Source organism: Musca domestica, unplaced genomic scaffold (assembly GCF_030504385.1).
Source record: "Musca domestica strain aabys unplaced genomic scaffold, Musca_domestica.polishedcontigs.V.1.1 6, whole genome shotgun sequence".
Taxonomy (NCBI): Eukaryota; Metazoa; Arthropoda; class Insecta; order Diptera; family Muscidae; genus Musca; species Musca domestica.
The window spans coordinates 18,937,662-18,961,429 of NW_026712363.1; the positions used below are offsets into that span (position 1 = coordinate 18,937,662).

The window sequence follows — 23,768 nt, forward strand, 5'->3', positions numbered from 1 at the left end:
CTTTGTCGACTTTGACTTCATTATAGTTCGAAGTTCCTTTACATATGCATGTGTCTAAAAAGTTCAAAATGTATAACTAAGAAATATATTCGAAATGGCAAAAGGAAACCTTCAGGAAGACTTTAATACAAAAATAAAGGTAGACTTTCGCATAGAAAGACATGGCTGAAGGAGAAGAAACATGGAAAGAGAGTTACAATGATGACATATCTGGAAGGCAATGACGATCAGCAGGCAGGCCTGACCAATTATATATAATGGATGAGATCCGTTATACTGAGTTTAACGCCAAACATAGCACAGATATAAAGTGAAAATATGGCATTGAATTGGGTAGGGTTTGACATACCGATTTTCAAAGTATTGAACATTAGAATTAGAAAAAAATATCGAAGGATCGCATCTAAAATATCTTCAAAAGGACTCGTATAGTTTTATTAGAAAATGAAAATTCTTCAATAACATTAATTTTCCAATTAAAGCCCAGTGTCTATAGTTTTCACACAATTTGCCTAGCGTTTGAAAATTTCAAAAGGCATATATATATATATATATATATATATATATCTCGGATTTACATCCACTTGTCAATTTAACAAATATGAAAGCTCACCAGATTGTTCAGATTAAACATCCTTAAAAGAATTCTAGAAAAATCCACGTTCGTGTGCTTGAAATATCTACGTTAGTAAATATTTGCATGTCCTTGAAATAAATCGTATTAAATCTACGTTCGCTTGTCTATATATATCCTTGAAAGAAAATAAATTCACTTTTGTAGGCCCTACACTTCCTTAAAAGAAGTCCCAATAAATGTTCATTTTGTAGGCCTTTATATGTCCCAGAATGAAATCTTTTGTAGATTTTACACATCCTTTTTGCCTTAACATACCCTTGAAATTAATCCTAATAAAAAACACATATCCATTAAATTCACGTGTGTTACTTTTTTATCTACGTTTTTTGTAAATTTAAATATCCTTTCAAAATTCTATAAAAAATTCACCTCTGTTGGCCTATAAAAACTCTTTAAATTTTATATGTCTATCCGTTAGAATACTTTAAAAAGACCCTGTTGTTTAAAAAGTGCACACTTGTGGACATTTAAATATTTTTTTAAAAAATCTACCTTTGTGGGCCTTAAAATATCCTTTCAATATTTTTTTAAAATCCACATTTTTAGGTCATGTAATATCTTTTAAATTTTTTTCAAAATCCACGCTTAGGGACCTTTAAATATCCTTTAACAAGTTTTTAAAAAATATCCTTTAAAAAGTCTTTAAAAATTGTTTAAAATCAACGCTTATGGGACGTTTAATATCATTTAAATATTTTTTAAAAATCCACATTTATGGCCCTTACACGACCTTTAAATATTTTTTTTCAAAATCCGCTTTTGGTGGACTTGTAATTACCTTTAAAAATTGTTGAAATAGTCCATGCTTGAGGGCCCTTAAACATATATTTTGAAAAGTCCACGTTTTTAGGCCTTTAAAATCCCTTAAAAATTATTTAAAAAATCCATTCCTCCTGTGGTTCTTTTTAACGCATCCTTGAAAAATTTTCTAAGACTCCACGTCACTTATTTTTGAGGATTTCTTTAAGAACCTACGTCATTTATCCTTGAAGAATTCTTTAAGAATCTACGTCACTTAACCTTAAAGAATTCCTTAAGAATCCACGTCATTCATCTATGAAAAATTCTTTAAGAATCCACGTCAATTATTCTTGAGAAACTCTTTAAGAATCTACGTTACTTATCCTTGAGGAATTCTTTAAGAATCCACGTCAATTATTCTTGGGGAACTCTTTAAGAATCCTTTCCTTGAAAAATTCTTTTAAAAACCACGTCACTTATCCTTGGAAAATTCTTTAAAGATCCACGTCACATATCCTTGAAAAATTCTTTAAAAATCCACTTCACATATCCTTGAAAAATTTTTAAAAATCCACGTCACATATCCTCGAAAAAAAAATCTTTAAAAACCTCGTTTCTTGGCCTTTTAAGAGATATTTACTCTTCACATATCTTTGACAACTTCTTTAAAAATTCACGTTCTTATCTTTGAAAAATTCATCAAAAATCCAAGTCATCCTTTAAAAATCCAAGTCAATTATCCTTTAAATATTATTTTAAAATTCACTTCTTTGGTTTTTAAATATCCTTGAAAAATTCTTTAAAAATACAAGTCACTTATCCTTGAAAAATTCTTTAAAAATCCACGTCACTTATTCATGAAAAATTAATTAAAAATTCACGTCACTTATCCTTTAAAAATTCTTTAAAAATCCGCGTCACTTATCCTTGAAAAATTCTTTAAATATCCTTGCAACATTTTTTTTTAAATCCACGATCATGGGTTCTTAAAAATTCTTTTAAAAAATCGTATTTTTGGACTTTTCATTATACCCAGGTTTCGGCATTGACAGTTTTGGTATTTTGAAGTTCGTAGCTATGACTCCAACCAATGTTAATTCGAAATTTCAAAAGATCAAGATATTCGCAAAACGCTCATATAACTAGTAACATATTTAATGTCTAATTTTCAAATCGAATTTGTTATAATTTGGTAGTTTCATAATATGATTCATATAATTTTCATATTTATTTATCGGAAAATAGGAACTCGTCCTAAAAACAGAAAAATCGGTTTCATTTAATGGAATTTGGAGCATCCTAGCTTCATTTTAAAGCCGAAGGAGATGAAAGTTTATATTTTGAAATCTTAATAGGCAAAAATGGTTTTGGAATGACATTTCGAAGGCCATAGGCACATTGTCAACTTAACTGGCTGTTTTAAGGACTCTTTACATGACTTAAGACATGGTAATCTTAAATTTCCGGAATTTTAAGTTTTCCCACTGTGGAGGGTATATAAAGATCAACATCGCCGGAATTGTGGCCCCTTTTTTTTCTCCTTTCCTTAAAAATGTCTTGTTTTTTTTGAGTTTAACTTACATCTTAACTTCCAACTGGCGTTCATTAAATAACGGCATTACACTGCTAAGAAGATGAGAAACGGCAACAGAACAGAACACAACACAATACAACGACAAATGAAAAACTCTATAAAATAAATTAACACAATAAGAATTACATGATGAACGAACGGACGAACAAATGAACAGAGCACAGACTGGAACAGAACAGGGCTGAATACAAAACGCTGAACTACACAATCAAATTAAAACTTGTTGCAAAAAGTGAACGAGTGAGCAAATGTCTCTCAATGAGTGTGTCTGGGGCTGGAGGATTGTGTGTGTGTGCGGCACATGTGTGTGTGTGTGTGTTTCTTAGTTAATTGCATGACAAGTTAGTTATAAGTTGTTGAGTTGCATGCTTCAGTGCAGTGCCAAACAAATGATGTTGCTACGGCGGTGGCGACAACGGCATCAGCCGTAGCAACATTATCAATGACAATGAGGCACACACACGCCACACAGCAGCCAAGTGGTGGCAGCTGAAGCTGCAACATGAAATTCAGAATTTTTTTCTCTGTTTAGAAGTTTTATTCGTTGTTTCCTTTTGCTGTTACTGTTCACATCTAAACATCTGTTGATTGTCGTTGCAAGAGAACAGAAAAAAAAAAAAAACGCACAACAATAAACAAGTTATCCATTGTCTCTGGCTAATCTCTTACTTCGGCTGGCTTACTGGACGCTGGTGGTGTTGATAATGGCCAGTGCCGCTGTTTAAAGCCGTTGGAATTAATCTTGATTTGTATTTGAAACAAAAAAGGTACAATTTCTACAACTCTTTAACAGCGGGTTTTTTAAAACAGTATTATCCAGCAAACAATGTTGGAAATTATGATGAATTTCGCTGATTTGTATCAAAAAGTTATGATAGAAAAATTGTGACCCTTTGTGGGTCAGGTACCAGAGGGGTTCGCAGAAATACAGGGTGAGATAAAAAAAAACTGCAACAAAGTCAAAAGCCATTATTTTAACATTTTTTTTTAATTTTGTTGAATGCAATCAAAAAATGTCGGAAAATAACATAACATTTTAGAATAAGTTTAGATTTGTTGAAATTGGTCACCTTTATCAAGCATTATGAACTTCAAACGGCCAATGAAACCGTCACACCCTACCCGAATGTTGCTCTGTGGTATTTTAGCCCATTCCCGGCGAAGCACTTGCTTAAGGTGATTGACACTTTGCAATTTTTTGGTGGCAATCTTGCTTTCCAAAATACTCCAGACACAGTACTCCAACGGATTGGTATCCGGAGATTTTGGTGGCCATAGTTCGTTGGAAATGAAGCGAGGAACCTCATTTTGTACCCATTCTTAGGTGGCGCGTGCTGAGTGCTATGATGCTAAGTCCTGTTGAAATGTCCATGGTCTGCAGCCAAAATGTTTGCGTGCTCAAGGCTTTAATACACCCTCCAGAATATTTTTGCGATAATATTCGGTATTTATTCTGATGCCACGGTCGATTAATATGAGCGGAGAGCGACCATCGGCTGTTTTGGCGCCCCATACCATCACCATGGCCGGCGCTTGAGTTCTGGCGGCCAAGCGAAGGTGCGATCAAGTCGCTTCTTTACTTTTCGAACCATTTCTGGGGCGGGTGTGGGGGATGGTGTTATACCAGAAGAAATGGTCCGATCTCTACCATCTGTATAACAGATCTTGTGTGGATAGAAATATTGAGAAGTACTAAGTCTGAATGTAATTTGTGGAGGAGGTATCAGAAGGAATGGACCGATATATCTCATCTTCACAGCAGATCTTGTGTTAGTAGAAATAATGAGACGTGTGAAATACGAAGAGAACCGAATGTTTTTTCGGATTTTATGACCTTTTTTTTTGACCCTTCGTGGGGGAGGTACCAGAGGCAATGGTCATATCTCTACCAGCTTTATAACAGATGTTTGTAGAAATATTGATTAGTGTCAAGTCTGAATGAAATCGTTTTTTAATTTCACATTTTGACCCCTTCTGGGGTAGGTACCAAAAGCAGTGGACCGATGTATCTTATCTTCACAGCATATTTTATGTTGATAGAAATATTGATAAGTGCCAAGTCAGAATGGAATCGGATGTTAGTTTAGGGTTTTATGAACTTCATGGATGTTCAAATTTTTGACCCTTTGTGTGGTAGGTACCAGAAGGAGTTGACCGATATGTCCCATCTTCACACCAAAGCATGCGCTAGTAAAACTATTGTGATGTATGTAATTTGAAGACAATATAATTCACACATCACATTTTATAAGAGTTATAATTCTTCAAAATGTTGACCCTTTGTGGGGGAGGTACTTGATTTAGTGGACCGATATTGTCCATTTTCTCACCTGACCTAATACTAATACAAATATTAGAATTCGCAAATTTGCAGCAAAATCGGATTATCCTTTCTTTTTCTGTGCAGTAAATTACTTTTCTGAAAATTTTGACTTTTGGGTTGAGGTACCGAAAGGTGTGGGCCAGCATTGCCCATCTCCGAACTCTATGCTTAATAATAACATTACGATGTACCAAGTTTGGACCAAACCGAATACTTCCTTCGAGAGTTATCGCGCACCAACGAGCAGACAGACGGACAGGCGGACATCGCTAGATCGACCCCAAGTGTCCTGAAATGGATTTGGTCCAAACAGTTCTAGGGTCTAATACCGTTGTTTCGGTGAAGCATGTTTTGACAGTATCAAAAATATATACCCTCTATACCCATATGGCTGAGCATATAAAAACATCAGTACTAAACTTTTAACTAGCATAGGCTACACTGTGCGACTAAATTCAATTTTCGTATTTTTTACAGGAATAAATCCAACAGAATATGAAAAATGAGCTAAAAATAAAATAACCGTGTATCCGCGTTTTGAAAGTTTACTTCTCAACTTGAGCTAAATAGACGGGGTTACTCATTTTGTGAAATTATTCGAACTAAGACTCATTGGAATCCCTACATTTTAGACATATAGTGTCTTCGGAAAAATTACATATATTTGCCCTTTCTAACAGCATATTGGAAAGTTCTCTTGGCATTCACTGGTTTACATTTGCCAGCTGGGGAACCGGCTAGTATTTCTATTGTTTTTTCACTTTGCCTATTACGTTTATAGCTATAAAATCTCATGCACACACACATACACATTCACGCAACTTGATGCGACATCCTGTCTTTTGTAACATTGTTGCAAGTGTCGCCGTTTTGTTTGATGGCAATTCTATGACAACATAACAACAATGGCGACGACATGGGCAACATAGACATAGCCATAGACAACAACAGCAACACTACTACGAGTACTTCAATTTGACAATTGCGTGACAATTATAATTGCAATTGCTGTAGAATGTGAATGCAATGTTTTTGCTCGTTGTTGTTGTTTTTGTTGTATCTTACTACTATAGCCATTATATTTTTTTTGTGCTGTTGTAGGGTTGGCGGCGCAATGTTTGTACATTTATTTAATTTGCAACGTCCTCTTCTCTATAAGATATTTTTTTCAATTTATTATTCAGTGCTTTTTTTTGTTTTAACAAAAGCCTATTTTCCAGAGAAACAAAAAAGCCAAGCATCACAACACAATGTCAAACAATGAAAATTTATTGCTGTTGAAAGCTCATTTTCACCAGATGCCGTTGTTGATGAAATGTTTAATTTTCTTGCTATGCACTTCGGTGTTTGGGCAATTGTTGTGATATTTTCAGGACATTGACTTGTATCGGCATAAAAAGTTAATCAGAAATTGGAAATTTAAAGGGAAAGAAAGGCAAAAATCTAATGTATACAAAGAGTAAAAAATTAAAGATTGGCCATAAAAATGTTAAACACTTTGCATAGCTTCGTCAATACTGGCTGAAGTTCAAAAATTAAGGCTTAAAATTGAAAGAATAACACAATATTGGACTTTTCCGTTGATAATATGGAAGGTGAGATCTTCCTAACAAATTGAAAAATTGGAATCTTAAAAAAATCGATTTTTTTATATCCTCCACATAGAATGGAGGGTATATTAAGTTTGTTATTCCATTTGAAAAAATTTTAAAATAAACATTTTAGACCCCACAATGTTTATATATTCTTGATCAGAATAAATTCTATGCCAATTTAACGATGTCCGTCCGTATTTCTTTCTGCCTGTCTGTGGAAATCACTCTAGCTTCCGGACGAATTGAAGTTGGTTGATAAACTTTTACAACAATGTGTGTAAGGACTTTTGATATTTAAAAAATGTTATATAGGTCCAAGTTTATGTATAGCCCCCATGTAACTATACCTCCCTATATTCGGCATTTTGATGATTTCAGCGACATTATTCACAGGAATTGTTTCAAATTTCGTATTGTAAGTTCGTAATGGATACAAGAGCCGAAGTGGCGGGCACTTGCTCGTATATATTAATAACACATTATAGTGTTGAGGCCGTACTTTATGTGAGTACATGCAGAATACTCCTACAGAACATCATTTTAGAAGTAATAACGCCAAAGACAAAAGTATTCTTTATCAAATTTCACTATAAGCCACCAATGAAATGATATTTGAACCAATATTGGCATAAAAATTACAAATATTTCTTAATTTTTACACCCTACACCATATAGTAGATAAGGTATTAGGTCTTTGTGCATTTGTTTGTAACATGGAGAGAGAGAATCTTCATAGAATCCCTTTCTGAGTTGATTTATGAAAAATCAGTCTGTCTGTCCGCCCGTCTGTCCATGTATTCTTGTGAACAAAAGGCAGGCCGCATTTACTATCCGAATGAGATGAAATTGTCAAACAAAATTTGCTTTGCCCAAGGACGAATCCTATTGGAATCGGTGAGAATCGGTTCCAAGTTAGATATAGCTTCCATAAATATCTTTAACAGATTTCGGGTTAATTGTGCACTAAATGGCCACTATCACTCCAAATGGCTTGAATTTTGACACATCCATCCGAATTCAGTCTAGAAGCAAGTAATTCAAATTTTGTTCAGATATAGCTAAAGCTAGCATATACAGGTTTCATTCGATTTGGTATTTCAATCCCCCACATTCGTAATATGCACCCCACAAGAATGATGTTTTGTACCATGTAACTTACAAAGTTCAAAAACACCTCAGCCTAGAAGCAAGTACTTTAAATATTGGTGAAAATTGGCTCAGATAAAGCTATGGCTCCCATGTATACAGGGTGAGATAAAAAAATCTGCAAAAACATAAAATGCCATAATTTTTGTTTATTTTTTTAATTCTATTGAATGAAAGCAAAAAATGTCGGAAATAGCATCAAATTTTAGAATACGTTTAGATTTGGCACTAATTATGGCCCTCAAACGGCCAATTGAACCGTCACACGCTGCCCGAATATTGCTCTGCGGTATGTTGGCCCATTCCCGGCGAAGCGCTTGCTTGAGGTGATCGACACTTTGGTATTTTTTAGTGCCAACCTTGCTTTCCAAAATACTCCGGATACAATAGTCCAACGCCTTGGTATCCGGAAATTTTGGTGGAAATTGTGCTCTGGAAATGAAGCGAGAAACCTCATTTTGTAACCATTCTTGGTTGGCGCGTACTGAGTGCGATGGTGCTGAGTCCTGTTGGAATGTCCAAGGTCTGCGACCAAAATGATTGCGTGCCCAAGGCTTTAATAAACCTTCCAGAATATTTTCGTGATAATAAATGCCGAATTTATTTTGATACCACGGCCGATTAATACGAGCATCTGAACAAAAAAAATGTGTATATTCAATATGTAACAGGAAAAAATATCATAAATTTAAGTTGCTAAAAATACATTTGTTATTTTCGATAAATTTAGCTTTTTATCCCCTATTCGATGCACATTTTCGTATGTTTTTACTGTCCAATAGTCAGTTTGAGTTGTGGCAAATTTGATATAGACTTGAATATATGTCAAAGCAGTCCACTTTTTGGAATGACCCCTGTGGAAGAGTAACTCCGATATAAAATAGTTTTTACGTTTTCTCATGTTTTCCATTTAATTTCGCCATTACTAGCAAAATAATATCAATTCCGGTACTCATTTTGCCCGATAGTTGTAATTTTGGATTGGATTTGGGCGTAGAAAACATTCCGACAGAATGTACGTCATATAAGCATAATTTATAGGGCGCCAATAAAAAACTAAAAATTACAATAAAATTAAAAAGTAATTTTGAATTGAAAACTCTTTTGGAGTTTTGCTTCAGTGACCTAATACCAACAAATCCACTTAAAATTTGACACACACATTATATGAACACTTTTATATATCTCATGGTATTGGGTTTTGATGTTAAAACATATTAATTTTTTAAAATTAAAAAAAAACCTTGATAATAGCTCTGATGACATTCCAATCCGTTAATAAATATTTCCAGCATTTATTTCCCATGCCGATTTATTTATTTTGAAGGCGTTATTACTATAGGAGACATAGGTTTTCTCCCACCTCATTTGCAACAGCTCTAGTTTCTTTGCTGTCAATATATAAATTTTAATTTAAAAACTCTACTAATTTTTCTTGCTTGAAACTTCCCCAAAAGAAAGCAAAACAAAAAAAATCCAAACTCATTTTATGCTTAGCCATTAAAACTTTAAGCGACAGAGAGATATAGAAAAGAGAGAGAGAGAAAAAAGAATGAACAAATCTAAACCACGAACTAATTCAAAGCAATGACATGCAACATTGAGCTCACGTATTGCCCAAGACATTCTACTACGAAACGTGTTCGTTTCAGTTTTTTCTCCTTTAAGCATTGCAAACATGTATGTGTGTGTGTGTTTGTGTTCGGTCGAAGAATACATGTGTGTATGCGTACATGTTCCGGTTCCTTTGTACGAGACTTCCTTTTTCTGTTAAAGCCAATCTGCAATGACTCCTACAAACGACAACATGGATATGTTCATTTTTGTACAATGACTTCGGCATGGTTAAGCGTTCCTACCCATACAAATGTGGAAAGAAAATTACTCACACACACACACACACACACACACACACACACACACTCAACCACATACTCACTTGATTTGTACACGAATGAATGAGGATGGAGGCAAAAAAAATTCTAATTAGTCACAATTTTGCTGTTGAACAAAAATTTGTTTCCCTTCTCGTTCCTCTCTCGTCTCTGATTTCACTTGAATTCTATTGTCAAAGTTAAATCAAAGAGATTAGCTAATGGAAGGTTGCTGATGCTGCTGCTGCTGCCATCGCTGCAGTTGCTCATTTACTGTTTTCATTATTGCTTAGTTAGTGTTTAAGAAACATGTGAATGAACATATTGTGGATGAAAAGCATAGAATGCAATGAAAAAAAAAACTTGGATAATCCGTATTCAAATGAAAATTAAAAAGGGGAAAAAATAATTCACCAAAGACAAAATAGAATGTTAATAGAGTGGAAAGAATGAGACCAATAATGTAAGCATTGACTTCACGGATTTTGCCAAAGTCAACGCAAGTCAAATATATCAAATTTAATCATGGCCATATAGCTTTTTGGAGTTTTGGAAGCAGATTTAGTCGTCGGATGAGAGATTTTTAAATAATTTGTAAATTTTTAAGACCGAAAATCAACTTTAATAGAAATGTATAAAATGTAGGAGAGAAAGAGAGGTAGCATAAGACATTTATATGTATACAACTCCCTCTAAAATCCTTGTAGGGTCAAGAGTTTTTCGGAAGATGTAAACCACTTTCTTTACCCAGAAATACTTTTGAGATATCAGTGCCGTACCTTTTTATTTTTAATTCGGGAAGTCAAATCCCACTCAATTACTCAAAAGGGGTTTTTCTCAAAACTGAATTTTTTGCGATATGACATACTCTTGTAAAAACAATGGGTTAGTAAATTGATTTGTAAGCAGCAAAGACGGGCAAAAAATGGTTAAGATACCCATTACTCGGTAATGGAAAAGTACGCCTTTAGATCCCGACAGTGAAATTTCAGCATCCATATTTAGGTATTTAAATGGTTTTGAACATATCTTTTAAAGTAGTTAACTGCAATATCGCATTAAGGGTTCTTCACAAAGCATCACGGTGCATTAAAGGCCCCATTGACAAATTTTATTTTACTGCGTAAAATTAAAATATTATAACCTCCACCTCAAGATTGAGAGTATATCATTTTTGTCATTTCGATTGCAAAAAACATTTCCAAATATTCGCTGGAGACGTATTAGAGCACATACAGGGTGACGTGAAAAAAACTGCAACCAACTTCAGACTGCTGTCATTTCCAAGTCACTCGTCCGACAGCTGTTAAAATTATTGCAGTGACAGCTCATTATATTGTTTACAAGCGTAAAAATGCATTTTGGTAAGAATTTTCCAGAAAAAAAGTTATTTGTGATGGAATGCAAACGTGATAGTGTGATTTCTTTATATTTGGCCGGAAAGCCACAAGTGGCTATCGATAGAGCACTCCAGCCTTTAAATGTAAATCAATCTTTTGTGTCTCGTACCATCGCTCGCTACCGTTATACTGGTAGCGTAGCTCGACGTCAAGAAAGTGGACGAAAGAAAACAGCAACATCAGCAGAAAAGTAAAAAAGCGACATGATCGAACCCCCCGTCACAGTGGCCAAAAATGGCTCGTGAGCTGAAAATATCGAAATATTTCATTCAGCAAATATCGAAAAATGAGCTTACTCAAAAGAGCTAAATAGTTGCTTTGCTTGGTCGAAAGTGGTGAACTGTCGAATTTGGTTCTCTCCGATGAGAAAACATTCGTTGTCCAGCAGTTTGTAAACAAACAATATGATCGTGTTTACTTGCCAAATAGGTCAGCTGAAAACGTGTACTTTCGGTTGGCCACCATAACAGCCGATGGTCGCTCTCTGCTCGTATTAATCGACAGTGGCATCAGAATATATGCCGAATAGTATAGCGAAAATATTCTGGAGGGTGTATTAAAGCCTTGGGCACGCAAACATTTTGGTCGAAGACCTTGAACATTCCAAGAGGACTCAGCACCATCGCACTCAGCACGCGCCACCCAAGAATGGCTACAAAACGAGGTTCCTCGCTTCATTTTCAGCGCACAATGGCCACCAAAATCTCCGATATCCCGATACCAATCCGTTGGACTATTTTGTCTGCAGTATTTTGGAAAGCAAGGTTGGCACTAAAAAATACCAAAATTTCGATCATCTCAAGCAAGTGCTTCGTCGGGAATGAGCCAAAATACCGCAGAGCAGCATTCGTTTGACTTTGTTGCAGTTTTTTATATCCCCTGTAGGGATAGCTTTCAAGTATTTTTACGCCCGGCCCATATTTTCCATTTAATTGAGCCAAATTTTGGTATTCTGATTTCTTATTATGCAGGAACGCATATTATTATAATATAATAGGTCTACGTTTTGGTACAGTAGTTATATAATGATACCCTCTTTCTAGTTAGTGCATGGCACCTTGGTCATATTTTCCAACCGATTTGACTTTTACTTGATATCTGTGGTCTTGGAGACGTTCCTAATAGAATTCAGTCATAGGCTGTAGTACCCTTTTGGACCTTAAAATGCGAAATTTAAAACAATTCCGTTGAATAACGTTGCTAAAATCATCAATATATACAATATCGGGAGGAATAATTATATAGGGCTATAGGAAGACGTGGACCTACATATGCAATTTTCTGTCATAAGTTGAAGCGTCTATTACGAAATTAAAATGGGTAATATAAAATTCTGGTGAATAATGTCTTTGAATTCCTCCAACTAACGAATATCGGGAGCTATCGTTATATGTTGGCGTGGACCTGAATAGCAAGTTTTTTGCTTAGGTTGTAATACACTGTAGTACACATTACGCACTTTAAATATGAAATTTGAAACAATTCCAGTCTATAATGCCTTTAATACCATAAAAATACCTAATATTGGGAGGGAGAGAGTTATATAGGGAATATACGAAAACTTGGTCCTGTAAAAGTCATTTTTTGTCATAGTTTGTAGGAACCATCAACATCTTCAAATACGAAATTTGAAAAAATTCCTGTCTGTGATGTCGCTAAAAACATCAAAATACCGAATATTTAGAGATACCGTTATATGAGGTAGGTCTGCACAAATTTTTTGTTATAGGGTGTAGTACTTATTACCAGCTTTATATACAACAAGTTAAAAAGCAGTAAGTTCGGCCGGGCCAAACTTTGAATACCATCCACCATTTGGAACGAATTTGGAAATTAAAAAAAAAAAAATAAAATCCTTAAAAAACAATTCCGGTGAATAATGTCGCTAATATCATCAAAATACCGAATTTTGTGAGGTACCGTTGTATGGGGGCTATATGAAGACGTGGACCTGCACAAATAATTTTCTGTCATAGGCTGTAGTATCCATTTCGAACTTCAAATCCCAAAGTTGAAACAATTTCGGTGAATAATGTCGCTAAAATCATCAAAATATCGAATATCGGAGTTACTTATATATGGGGGCTATATGAAAACGTGGACCTACATGGCCCAATTACGAACTTAACCTGCCTACTGGAAAAATAAACATGTGTGCAAAATTTTAGCCTTCTATCTCAATTCGTTCGAAATATAGCGTGAGTACAACAGACCGACAGACGGATATTGTCTAAATCGGCTTAGAATTTTACGCTGATCAAGAATATATATACTTTGTTGGGTCTGACATGAGTATTTCGAGGAGTTACAAACGGAATGACAAAGTTAATATACCCTCCATAGTATGGTGGAGGATATAAAAAAGGAAACAGATCTGGTAGAAAATGTCGCAGAAATCATCAAAATTCCGAAAATAGGGAGGTATTGTTATATGGGGGCCATACGCAAAACATGGACCGAAATGACCCGCATTCAAAGTTAACCTGCCTGGTGACAAAATACACATGTGTGCAAAAAGTAAGCTTTCTATCCCAGTTCGTTCGAAAAATAGCGTGATTACAACAGATGGACTGACTAGCGGACTGACGTAGACTTAGAATTATAAACTGATCAAGAATATATATACTTAGTTGGGTCTGACATGATTATTTCGAGGAGTTTCAAATGGAATGGCGAAGTTAGTGTACCCTCCATAGTTTGACGGATAGGATATAATTTGGATAGGCAACTCCTTTTTTAGGTGGAACTGAACATTTTGTGTAATTATATCGTGTATCCCATATGATATGTCCCCTATTTTGGGTTTACTCTATTTGGGATTCCCCTCGTAATAATAAAACAACCCACATTTAATATTCAATCAATCAATGGTATTTTCATAAAACGGCACAAAAATCCTTTGAAATCTAGGCTCATTAAAAAAATGTATTTAACGATTTTAACATTTAATTGCATTTTATTTACTCCCTCTCTCACACATACACACACACACAAATACACTCCGAAAACTATGTGTGCGCCACTTAATTTTTGTATGATTTCTGGGCGTTTTATTTACATTTGCCAACTGGCGTTTTCCTTTCTTTGGCGTTTATAACCAATTAAAATTATTGTAAAAATCAAATAGGTATTTTTTTTTGTTTTTGTTGAAATAAAATTTACCTTTTTTCCTGGTTTATGTGACGACGGGCGATAAACAAACGGAATTGTTGAGTGAAAATTCGTGCCTACGATGGTTGTTGGTATTGGTTATGGCGTTCGGGCTGGAACTTTTGTATGATGTTTGATCCACTTTACAAAATTTATTTAATTAAAAATACACACATCCAGTGTATTTTATTGCATGGTATGTTGTGTGTATATGTACTTTTGTTGTTATTATGTTGTTGCTCTTGTTGCTATTTTATTTAAATAATGGTTAAAAATTGTTTCTGCCTTGTTTCCATTTAGCCATTGGCCATAAAGTGGTTGCTTTGGCTGATGTTGTTGTCTACTGCTGCTGCTGATGATGATGGTTGTTGATGTTAATGTTGCTTTTGTAGACGTTGATTGTTGTTGTTGTTGTTGCTTCAGTAGATCCTGTGGCAAATTGCAATAATTATCTACAATGAAATCAAAAAGGAAGAGGAAAAAAGATGATGATTCACTCGTAACCAAAATGAAATATAGAAACAAACCAGGCAGCCAACCCACCAATTGGGTGGGAAGGCAGGCTGGCTGGCATAAAGATATATATACATATAAAATTAAGTAAAATTAATGAATTTAACATACAAAAGTTTTCCACTTTTATGTTCGCACACGCACACAGGGTGAGATGAAAAAACTGCAACCAACTTCAGACTGCTGTCATATGTAAGCCACTCGTCCGACAGATGTTATTTCAGTTTACAAGCATACAAAAGCATTTTGGTGAGAATTTCCCAGAAAAAAGTTATTCGTGATGGAGTTAAAGCGTGATGGATGGTGTGACTTCTTTATATTTGGCTGGAAAACCATAAGTGGCTATCGTTCGAGCACTCCAGCATTTTAATGTGAATAAATCTATTGTGTCTCGTACCATCGTTCGTTACCGTGATACTGGTAGCGTAGCTCGACGTCATGGAAGTGGACGGAAGAAAACAGTAACATCAGCAGAAATGGTTATAAAAGTAAAGAAGCGACTTGATCGAAACCCGCGTCGCTGTGGTCGAAAAATGGCTCTTGAGCTGGACATATCGCAATTTTCCATTCGGCAAATATTGAAAAATGAGCTCGAGGTAAAGCCATTGAAATTCAAAAAAGTGCAAGAACTTACACCGAAACAGAAAGAAAATAGACTCAAGAGAGCTAAAGAGTTGCTTCGCTTGGCCGAAAGTGGTAAACTGCCGAATTTGTTTTTTTTTTTCGATGAGAAAACATTCGTTGTCCATCAGTTTGTAAACAAACAAAATGATCGTCTTTATTTGCCGAAGAGGTCAGCTGAAAACGTGCACCTTCGGTTGGCCACCATAAATCAAGCGCCGGCCACGTTGATGGTGTGCGGCGCCATAACAGCCGATGGTCGCTCTCCGCTTGTATTAATCGACCGTGGCATCAGAATAAATGCTGCTCGAATTAATCGCCTATCAGAATAAATCAGAATAAATGCCGAATATTATCGCGAAAATATTCTGGAAGGTGTATCTAAGCCTTGGGCACGCAAACATTTTGGCCGCAGACCTTAGATATTTCAACATGACTCAGCACCTTCGCACTCAGCACGCGCCACCAAGGAATGGTTACAAAATGAGGTTTCTCGCTTCATTTCCAGAGCACAATACCCACCAAAATCTCCGGATACCAATCCGTTGGACTATTGTGTCTGGAGTATTTTGGAAAGCAAGGTTGGCACTAAAAAATACCAAAGTGTTGATCACCTCAAGCAAGCGCTTCGCCAGGAATAGGCCAAAATACCACAGAGCAACATTCGGGCAGCGTATGACGGTTTCATTGGCCGTTTGAAGGCCATAATTCGTGGCAAAGGTAACCAATTCGAACAAATATAAACTTATTCTAAAATTTGATGCTATTTCTGTCATTTTTTGCTTTCATTCAATAAAATTTAAAAAAAAAAATTAAAAATTATGGCTTTGACTTTGTTACAGTTTTTTATCTCACCCTGTAGGTGCATATACACATATGCATATGTATCTCTTCAGAAGCTTTCACACAAGAAAAACATAATTACTTTTGCAAATAAAAAGAAAAAAAACGAGAAAAACAAAAATTTGGCACTGCAACTTGACTCAGTTATTTGTTGTTAATAAATTTTAAATTTAAGAGGAAAAGTGTTTTTCTTCTCTCTCTTTCTCTTTTTCATTTAAATTATATATCTACACAGATGGGAACAGCACATATTAATTAAAATTAAAAAAGTGCATTAATATATTATTCTATAGAAAATAATTTCTCTTTTCCTTGAAATATGCAAATGCAGTTATAATTATATTCGTTAAATATATATTTTCGTTTTGTTTTTTTTTTTTTTGCCCAGCAGGAAACACAACATTTATAAATACAACTGCCCATAACTTATGGCCTTTTAATATTCCAATTATAATGAATAAATTAAATATGAAAATTAAAAACGGACTTTCACCAATCGAAGATCAAATCCTTGGGAAACACATATTTATATTCTAGCAGGAAAGGCATTTATTTGTTTAGTTATGCTCAAATGGATTCTTGTTATTTTTTAATAATAATAAAAATTTTTTAAAGGAAAAAATAACCATCATTTTTCTTCGAATACGAAATCCAGTTTGTGTTCTTGAAGTTTGAAACTCTCTATCTCTCTCTAACGGGTGATGACTTGAATTTGTTTTCGAAAACAACCAAGCAAGTAATTATCCTGTTTTTTGGATGTACCTGTAGTTACTTTTATTGATTTTCGATGAACATCGCTCTATGTAAGTCAATTTACACATCTCCTTTAGTTATGATTTATTTTGCACATATCTCCAATACAAATGGGGTACGTACGCCTTAATTTTGCAAACATATATATTATGTTACGATATCTTCCGATATGCACGTCACAAGAATAATATTTGGCACCGGGCATCAGATACTGGTCGAAAATACGTATGTTAAATTAGGATATAGCTCGGACTAAACGACTAATATCAGCCCAAATGGACTGAATTTTGGCAATTATAACTGAATTCATCCTGGAAACAAGCTGTAGCTGTGGCCCCCTACATGTGTTTTAACCGATTTGGGGTGTAAAGTCCCTCACACGCACACCACAAGAATGGTATTTGGCACTGGATAACTTATGGATCCGAAAAATACCTCTGTCCAGTTTAATCGAGATCAGATCAGATTAGGATATAGCTCCCATATATATCTTTATCCGATATAAGGTTTATTGTGTACCAATGGCGAATATAAGCCCAAATGGATTGAATTTTGGCAATTCCTACAAAAAAAATAATTTCAAATTTAAATTTGTTCGGATATTGCTATAGATCGCATATATTGTTTTTATCCGATTTTAGGTTTAAAGTCCCTCACAAGCGTAATATGGACTCCGCAAAAATGATCTTCGGTACTAGGTATCAGATACAGCAATGAAATAAGTGTTTCAAATTTTGTCAAGATCGGTATTGGATTGGATATAGATCCCATATATATTTTCAACCGATTTCCGGTTAATTGTGCACCAAATGGCCAATATCAGTCCAAATGACCTAAATTTTGGCATATCCGACCGAATTTTGTATAGGATCAAGTACATTAAATTTGGTGAAAATCGGTTGAAGGCACCTCCAACGGAATCCAGCCTAAAAGCTAGCGCTTTAGTTTTTGGTGAAAAACGATTCAGACATATCGATAGCTCCAATATATATTATGTTTCTTCCAATTTGGTGTTAAAGTACCGCACATGCGTAATATGCACTCCACAATAATGCGAGTTGGTACCAGATATCAGATACAGCCCAGAAAAATATATCAAGATCGGTTCAGATTTGGATATAGCTTCATTCGATTTCTGTATTTTTTTTTTTTTGTGCACCAAATGGCTAATATCAACTCTAATGGAGTAAGTTATGCAGGTACTACTGAACTCAGCCTAGAAGCTATTTGGGATTTTAAGTCCCTCGTAATATGTTCTACACAAGAATTATATACCATAATTATACCACTGCCAAATTTTATCAGATATTAACATTTGGATATAGCTCCAATATATACCTTTATCCGATTTCAGGGTTTTTTGGGCAACAAATGGCTAGTATCAGCCCAAATGGATTGAATTACGGGACGTACGTTTTCATATGGTGGAACTCGGTTCCGATATATATTTTTATACCCGCCACCATAGTATGGAGGGTACATTAAGTTTGTCATTCCGTTTGTAACACGTCGAAATATACATTTTAGACCAGATAAAGTATATATATTCTTGATCAGCATAAAATTATATGTCGATTTAGGTATGTCCATCCGTCTGTCCGTCTGTGGAAATCACTCTAGCTTCCGAACGAATTGAAGTAGATTGATAAAATTATACTCAAATATATGTTATGTCTGCAGGACTTTTGATATTGAATATGTGGACCTAACGTTTTGGTATAGCGGTACCTCCCGATATTCGGCACTTTGTTGATTTTAGCGACAATATTCACCGGAATTGTTTCAAATTTGGTATTTTAAGTTCGTATTGGATGCTACAGCCTAAGAGAGAAAATTTGTCTCTGGAGGTCCACGTCTTCGTGTAGCCCCCATATAACGGTACCTCCCGATATTCGATAATTTGTTGATTATAGCGACAAAATTCACCGGAATTGTTTCAAATTTGGTATTTTATGTTCGTAATGGATAGTACAGCATATGACTGGAGATTGTCTATTCAGGCCCACGTCTTCGTAGAGCCCCCATATAACGGTACCTGCAGATATTCGATACTTTGTTGATTATAGCGACAATATTCACCGGAATTGTTTCAAATTTGGTATTTTATATTCGTAATGGATAGCACAGCATATGACTGGAGATTGCCTGTTCAGGCCCACGTCTTCGTAGAGCTCCCTTATAACGGTACCTGCCGATATTCGGTATTTTGACGATTTTATCTATATTATTACAGATTTTTTTAAGTTTCGCATTTGAATATTGTAATAACTTATGACAAATGTTACCTGTTCAGGTCCATGTCGTCGTATAGACCCTAATAACAATAGTAGTTACATTACGTATTTTTAAGATTTTAACAAAATTTTTAACTGATTTTATTGTTTTTTTTTTTTTGTTTTTTTGAGAATTGCCAAATTCGTTCCAAATGGTGGAGAGTATTCAAAGTTCGGCCTGGCCGAACTTACAGCTTTTTCACTTGTTTAATATAATCCTTCTCGAAGTGATATCATACACTCTATAGCAATGTTATGGGTATAAAAGATAAAAATATCTCCGTAAATAAATTATTTTGTTACCGGAGCTCTGCTAAGTGGCGCATAAACTTAAGAATTTTTATAGTTCTTTTTTTCCTGATAAAGTCAGTTTATATATGTTTGCACAATTCTCACATTTTCCCAGTTTCCATCTCATCACATAACCCACATTTTTATTGAACAAATTTTTAGCACTCACATTCGCTCTCCTTTTTCCCTCTCCCAACATTTTCATTCACATTTGACCCAAATAAATAAAAATGGGAAATCAATCATTTCCCTCCATTAAAAACTCATTTACGTTGCTCTTTATTTAAGCGTGGCAAGAACAGAATACAACAACAACACAAAATAATCCATTCTTTTGTGGTTCATATTTACATTTTCCTGTGATGGCAAAGGCGAGCCTAGCAAATTGCATTGTAAATAAAATGTTAATTAAAATTAATTGCAATAAATTAATTTTTATGCTTTTAAATGTTACTTTTAATAAGTAAATAATATAATTGCATTATATATGTGCATAATATCAATATATATATGTATATATAGATGGAAAATAAATATGTGAATGACACATCGTTTAAAAAGGTTATTGAGTTGTCAATTACAAAAAATAATTTATTATTTCGATCAAAATGAAAGTAAAATTAAGAAAATTACATTATACAATTAACGGCGGAGTTCCGATTAATTAAAACAAACAAAAAAATGTTCAATGGATTTTAAGAGAAATTGCAATGGAATTCAGGGAAATCGATTTTAATAAAAAATTAGGAATTTAAATGTTTAATTTTTATATTTAATTTATCTGTTTGGCAAAATTAGTTTAAAACAATGTAAAGCAAGTCATTCGGTTTTGCCGGTAAATGTATACACTCAGCCAATGTTCGATTATTTACATATATTTTGACTTCTGCTATGATTATTCATATTGTTGACCCGAAGGAATGGACCAATATTGTCCATTTCGTATCGGACTTAAGTAAATATGATATAAATATTGCGACGTGCCTGGTTCGGACTATAGTGGTTACTTCCTTCACTTTTTCAGAGATATGTGATATTTTTTTGGAAAATGTTTAAGTGTGCGTGAGGTACCAGATATAGTCCATTTTCATGCTTCATCTAATAGAGATAAAAATATTGGTATGGGCAAAAGTACGAGAAAATTGAAAAATTATTTCCAATTTTATGAGAAATCAATAATATTTTATGAGAAATCATATATATCATCTTCACAACAAATCTTGTGTTAGCCAAGATGTTTGTGTGTCTGAAATTTGAAGTGAGTTGGATGCTTTTTTCGCTTTCTTTGAGCGTTTTGTTTCTCAAAATCTTAAACCCTATGTGGGAGGTATCAGAAGAAATGGTATGATTTCTACCATCTTTGTAACAGATCTTGTTTTGATGAAAATATTGAGATGTACCATGTCTGAATGGAATCGGATGTTAATTTCGCGTTTTACGTTTTATTCAAAAAATTAAACCTTTGTGGGGGAGGTACCAAAAGGAGTGGACCGATATATCCCATCTTTACATCAGATCTTGTGTTGATAGAAATAATAGGATGTGGGGAAATATTAAGAGAACCGGATGCTTATTTAGGATTTTGTGATCGTTTTGGTTATTCAAAATTTTGAATCATTGTGGGGGAGGTGCCAGAAAAAATGGTCCGATCTCTACCATCTATAAACATATTTTGTGTTGATAGAAAAATTGAGATATACCAAGTCTAAATGCCATCGGACGTTAATTTCGCTTTATTTTATGAGCTTGTGGGGAGATGCCAGAAGGAGTAGACCGATATATTCTATCTTCACAGCAGATTTTGTTTTAGAAGAAGTAATGGGATGTGGGAAATATTAAGAGTACCAGATGCTTATTTCGTATTTTATGATCGTTTTGATTATTCAAAATTTTGAACATTTGTGGAGTAGGTACCAGAAAAAATGGTCAGATCTCTACCATATTTATAAATGATCTTGCGTTGATAGAAATATTGAGATGTACCAAGTCTGAATGGAATCGAAGTAGCAACGCGTTTTATGAGCTTCATAGATTTTCAAAATTTGGACGCTTTGTGGGGGAGATACCAGAAGGAGTGAACCAATATATTCCATCTTCACACCAGACGTTGGGTTAATAAAAATATAGCGATGTGTGTAATATGAGGACAATCAGACTCTTACATCACATTTTATAAGAATTATAATTATTTTAAAATTTTCACCCTCAGTGGGGGAGGTACTTAATAGAGTGGATCGATATTGCGAATTTCCGCACCTGTCGTAGCACTGACGGACATATTAGGATTTGCAAAGTAAGAGCAATCGGTTGGAAAAATTGGAAATCGTATTATTCTTTTTCTCTCTGTGCAGTAAAATATTTTTTTTTTGAAAATTTCGACCATTTGTGAAGGAGTTACCAGAAGGAGTGGAAAGTTGTTTAGAAATATGGATTGGATTAATTCTATAAATGTTGAAGAATTAAATAAAAAATTGTGGAAAATTTTCAAAGAAAATTTAATAAATATCTTTTATTATGACACATTTGTAGAGCCTAAATACAATAGAGCATGATATACCACCACCTCATTAACACAAAATCTAAGTAGCCGAAGACTCATGTCCCATTTTAAATTGCCCAAAAACAGGAAAATTCACGAATTTGCAATTCTTCTACAAGTCACAATTATAGACCATGACATCGGACTGATGGGGGCTTCCAACACATAATAGTGTTGTAGAGTTCCACATTTCTGACCCCGCGCGACTATAGTCTTTGCCTAATTGTTTTTATTTATTTACATTTTTCAATAAAATTTCTTGACATTACAGAGTGACCCTAGAGAAAAAATAAACCTCCTTCAGTTTGACAATATACCAACATCCATCCTCCTGGTCCTCACAATATAATATTCATAATTATAGCACCTCGTTGTAAATCATTGTTGTTGTTATGCGTCCATTTTTTATTAACTGTTAATAATAGGCTGTGCCATACTTCAAAGTTACGTAAAGTGAAGAATAAAGACTGTTAAACGCGTTACAGACGAGACGAGGCCATCTTAATGGTCGCTTATTATGACATTCTTCCATACCATACCATACCATACCATACCATACCATACCACGCCATACCATATTATTAACAATTTCCCTCTTTTGTTTTCGTTGTCATTTTCTTTAACATCGTTATCATTAACCTTCTTTTTTTTTCCTTTTCTGGTCATTATTGTTTTTGCTTTTTGTTTTAACAAGAACATGTACAACAACGCTTAAGATAGTTTGTTACACTGTTGGCTTGTAATTCATACTTTTCATTTTCAAAGGAATAAGTCTTACATTATTACATTATTTTTGATATGTAAGATGTAAGAAAAGCAAGAGTTTATATACCTCTTTTTATGGATTCTTTTTTAAGCCAAATCCATATGGAACAAAATCACATTACAATATTTTACATGCAAGTTACATCAAAAAGTGGGCATTTTTTGCAAGAAAAAATCGATTGAAAAATATGGAATAAACCAGTACGTAGAGATCAAATGTAGGGCGGGGCCGACCATATGATACCTCACACCACAATGTGTACTTAGCAGAGCTCCGTAACAAAAAAGTTTATATTAGGAATTTATATTAGGTAGATCATATCAACTATGTACCTTATTTGAATGCGTATCATGGGTTTAGAGTAGTCATAGTTTGGGCACTATATACAACTCTGAATCGATTTTAAACAAATTTGACTAAATAGAAAAATTCGGTTGAATATGAAAAACCTACTCAATCAATGTGGGCTGATATTACATATACAGGGTGAGATGAAGAAACTGCAACAAACTTAAGATTGCTGTCATTTCTAAGCCACTCGTCCGACAGCTGTTAAAATTATTCCAGTGACAGCTCATTATATTGTTTACAAGCGTACAAAAACACTTTGGTGAGAATTTTCCAGAAAAAGAGTTATTCGTGATGGAATTCAAGCGTGATGGCGTGATTTATATTTATATTTATATTTGGCTGAAAACCACAAGTGGTT

The 23,768-nt window shown here is 34.5% G+C and overlaps 1 protein-coding gene across 1 annotated transcript in view; it reads right to left on the reverse strand.

Moving 5' to 3' along the window:
* LOC101895654 (uncharacterized) overlaps window positions 1-23,768 on the reverse strand; it is a 300,444-nt gene that overhangs the window by 62,830 nt on the left and 213,846 nt on the right. Inside the window, exon 4 of the mRNA XM_059129222.1 lies at window positions 14,473-14,912. The gene's annotated coding sequence lies outside the window, so the exon portion shown is untranslated. The remainder of the gene's footprint in view (window positions 1-14,472; window positions 14,913-23,768) is intronic.